The 4,688-nt window shown below is 36.7% G+C and overlaps 1 pseudogene; it reads left to right on the top strand.

The window, feature by feature from the left end:
- The first annotated feature begins 220 nt into the window (after positions 1-220).
- On the top strand, positions 221-339 carry LOC112485625 (annotated as a pseudogene).
- The last annotated feature ends 4,349 nt before the right edge of the window (positions 340-4,688 follow it).

The following is a 4,688-nucleotide window of genomic DNA, read 5'->3' on the forward strand; positions in this document are numbered from 1 at the left end:
ATTATCTTTTATGAAAATTTCTGTGAGGTGGCATGACTAAATACCTATTAAATAGTTTAGAAACGCATCCACAAAATTTACGATAAGGAAATAATTCAATTCATGAAAGAGAGAAAGGTAAACAAAGTAAATCCCTTGTGTGAAAGCCCCACCACATCCCTAATACTGAAGTGGTCTCAAATAACAGTGGCACTCTTCTGGCCATAAAAAACCCCAACAAGTCTATGGTCATGCTACCCTGAACAAGCCGGATCTTGTCTGATCTTGGAAGCTAAGCAGGATGGGGCCTGGTTAGTACTTGGATGGGAGACCACCTAGGAAGACCAGGTGCTGTAGGCATAAAAAATAAAAAATAAGGGATTATAAACTGACAAGGTCCTTGCAATCTGTGAGGTCAACCAAGGGTTGCCTCGCCTGAAAAACAAAACAAAACACCAACAAACAAAATGTAAATTTTTTTTTTTTTTTTAACTACTGACATGATTTTTAAAGTGCTACAGTTACTAGAATTTGCTTCTTACACGAGGATTACAGGCACCGCTAGTAGCCTTCTCTTCTAACTCGAAGACCAAGTCTGTCATTAGAGCTGAGGACATGAAAGGATAGCAGGCTGCGAGTACAGGGTTAACATCAGACTTGAGAGAATCAGGCCTGCCTAGGAAAGTCTGTCCATTTCCTTGGCCAATTCAGAGTTAATATAACATGTGGAATGTTGTGTCTATTTGCTTTATTTACCTTTAGTCTGTGCATCTGCTCCTGGGCTGGGGAATCTGAGTTGGTAGGCAGGCTTTAGGCTGACGTGACTCAAACAGTTAATCAAGGGTAGCTTCACTGTGGCCTTTGACCACACACACCTTCTCTGCGGCAGCCCTGCAAGCTGAGGGTAAGGGTGATTTCTGGGCCTCCTGATGAGATGTGGAGACTGTACTTACTGTATTTCCTGTCCTGTTGCCTTTATAAAGCTGAGCAAACATAGTATTAGATTAAAGCCTATTTACGACTTTGTGGGTCTGATTGTCAGTTCGAACTAATAACAATCACTGAGGCACCACAAACGCAAATTCAAAACTGTTATCTCAGCTTATATTTAGTTTTCTTAGTAAGTTTAAGCTATTTTGCTTTTATAAATTCCCAATGTATTTATGTTTTTAATATTTCTCGATAAATACTTGAATATCCTAAATTGGTTTTCTTTAAGAATTGAAGCTAAGGGCAAACTAGAGATAATCAATAAGTTTTATAAATTAAGTTCAAGTTCTACTCCACTCAAACTCATTCATTCAAATAGTAAAAGAGCTACAGTATATGACCCAGTTAGATGGGTACTGGGATTGCAGAAATAAATGAAAAGAAACAAAACAACCTTTCCTTTGTGGAACTTATAAAATGTGGGTGGGTGTGTGTGTGGGTATTGTTGATAATGCAACAGAGGTGAGTACATGTTGCTTTGGAAGAAAGGAGGGTCATCTTACACACTGGCGGTGGTCTACAGAATGGATTGGAGGGCTTAAGGCTGAGTCTGGGGAGAGGATCAGGAGTGCTGAGTAATTCAGGTGAATTAAGTCTGTGACTGTGGGAAAGGAGAAAAGTGAATGCATGAGAGACATTAGGAGTCTGATTAGACGTGACTTGGGATTGATTAAATGTAGGAGACATGAGGAGGGGTGGGTTGTAAGAGAGAGGACAGGGAATTTAATTTTAGACAAGTTGAATTTTATTTATGTGTGCGATATTTAAGTGGGAGATTTAAATCAGGAGCACAAAAGAGGTATTTGCTCTGGAAATAGATACTTGGGTATCATTCACACATAGGTGATATCTGAAGTTATGCGAATTGAGGTCATAGGAGGAAAGTATCCAATTGAAACAGGTTAGAGAAAGTTTGATAATGAAATCTGAGGGAGCATTGACATTTACAGGGGAGCAGGAGAAGACTATATCATATATATCAAGAGAAAAGAGGGTTCAAGAAATGAGTAGTTAGCCTTGATGGGGTTCAGGATAGGCTACCCTAAAACATGGCACCATGGCATATTGAAAATTTTAAGTTGAAAGAGTTTGAGAAAAAGGCAGAAGAAGAAACATCTCTCTGACCTTTCTCAACCCTTCACCCCTGAAGTAGATCATAAGCCCCTCATGTGAGAGGTACCCTTGGTATACCCGCAGGAAAGGAGCATCCTTATCTTCAAGACCGTGGGATACTGACAAGAATCTGAACAAACAGGCCTTGCTCACTTCCCCCCCAGTTCACTACCCTTTGTCCTATTGTATTTCTCCACGAATGTCCACTTTTCATCAAACCGAGCATAAAACACTCTTTGGGTCTTTATTTCCTTATGAAGGTTCCTGCGTCAAATAAACATATTAAATAAATATGTATGCTTTTCCCCTGTTAATCTGTCTGTCAGTTTCAGACCCAGCCAGAGAACCTAAGAGGGTGGAAGAAAACTTTTTCCTCTCCTACGATATCATCAAATGCCATCTTATATTTGTATAGACTTTATGATATGTGTGAGTTTGCATATGTTTTCTCATTTAATCCCTCTCTTAGCTTAATGGGTCATATAATTTATCTTATTTATTCACTTATTTTTTAAATGAGGAAACTGAGGCCCAGAAATATACTGATTTGTTCAAGATTACAAAAGCCATTATGGCGAATTTGGTATTAAACACAAATCTCCACAGGTCATGAGGTGATTTGAAGAATGAAGTGCCCAGAGCTAGGTAATTACTACTGAATACTCATTATATGGTAGGCGCCGTGCAGAGGGCTTTTTGTGTTATCTCATTTAATTTTCAAATTCGCTAAAGTGGTTAACATTATCTTCTCCACTTAACAAATGAAATAAATGAAGTTCAGAAAAGTTAACTTGTCCAAAGTCATGTAACTAGTAAATGGCTAGAAGCAGAGCAAGAATCCAGGTCTGTCTGTACATGTCCCATGTGTCGACAGTTCCAGCCTTATGTATGAATTTCTTTCCTCTGGAAGGCTTTCCTGATTCTATTTTACTTGCTAATACTTCAGGGCTGTATAAAGATAAAGGTCATAATAAATAATAGTTATTTTGAAGGGCCCGCCATTTGTGAGGCACTAAACTAAATAATTTGTATGTACTCTTTTCCTTCCCTCTTTAAAGAGTCTGAATGGGAAAGTGGTATTATCCCTGTTTTACAGAAATTAAATAATTGTACAAATTAAAAAATGGCCCAGTTGATGTTCTCACTCAAATATATTTAGCTCCAAGTCCTTTTCCTTTTCTTCTTTTCCTTCTTTCTTCCCACCTTTTGTCCCTACCTGTCCCCTCTTTTCTCTCCCTTTCCCTTCTCCTCTATTGCTCTTTCATCTGGCCTACTTCCTCCTAGGTGACAATATCAGGTAACGTAGAGAGTGAGCCTTTTAGGAACTGGATCTAGGCAAGCCATCGGGAATTTAAGAGAATTTAAAAGAGACGTTAAATCTGTTGCTAATGTAATCACAATATTTGGAACGAACTGCTTAAAATGTTCACTGGACACTCTGGTGCCCTGCTATACCTAAATAGAGATTATACGATTGAGAGTTAAAAGGATTTTAGATGCTTAATCAGAACCATGTTCAACTGTATACATCAGTTTGTAATTTATGTTAAAGCTAAGCATTGACAATAAAACTGATATATATTTAGTTAAGTAATAACAAAATGTATATTTCAATCATAATAATAATAAGCCTTAATATAGGCTTTAGTGGTTATTCATAATTTGGTTTCTTTTTAAATGAAAATTATTCACTTATCTTATACAAAATCTGAGAGCTCTCCAACTCATTTATCTATAACATGAAACTGAAAGGACTAAGTCTGAGCTCTACTTTGAAGGAAGGACGACAACATTCTACATCCAATGCAGGATCTTCTCTGTGCCTCGAAAACCAGTTAATAAATAGCACTGCAATTGTATATGTTAACTGTTCTCTAGGCAAAAAATGTTGTTGTCTTTTGGAAGAAATCCACTGGGTAGAAAGAGATATCATCCTCTCCCTCGGAACTTTGTACTTTCTGCGTCTTTATTAAAGAGCTTATCATACTGTTTCACAATTTGCTTGTATCTTGGCTCTACAATTTTGAAATGCTTGAGAGCAAGGTCTGGATCATACGTTTATTTTGTAACCACAGAGTTTAACACAAATTGTGTCATCAAATTTACAGAATTGACCATAGTCAGGGACTGAAATATTAAGTAATCAGGCATATGCCCTAAACTAGAAATGATTCTAGTCTTATCTTTGCTAAGGTCCTTTTAAAATGATTTTTCCCTTAATGAATTTCATGTTTTAACCAAACAAGCTGCAATTTTAAAATAGTTTCTGACTTCTCATTATTGTTGATGTACACACACACCATATGCATCAAAAAAATTCTAAAAGTAAAGCAATTTGATGTTTGTAGTTAAATATTATTTTCATTAAATATGTGAAATACTAAAATAACTCAGGACTTCCTTTTTTCCTTAACATTTATGTTTAAGATTTATCCTTGTCGATATAGCTAAAATGAACTCATTCACCCTTAGAAACATTTATTAGAATGTTGCATGCTTAATGCAGGCTTAGTTATTACCTCTGGGAAGAGAGGGGGGAAGAGATGAGGGTAGATGTATTTTTATTTTTACAATATTTTAGTTCTTTCAAAAAATCTGACACAAAT

This window comes from Pteropus alecto, unplaced genomic scaffold, assembly GCF_000325575.1.
Source record: "Pteropus alecto unplaced genomic scaffold, ASM32557v1 scaffold5, whole genome shotgun sequence".
Taxonomy (NCBI): domain Eukaryota; kingdom Metazoa; phylum Chordata; class Mammalia; order Chiroptera; family Pteropodidae; genus Pteropus; species Pteropus alecto.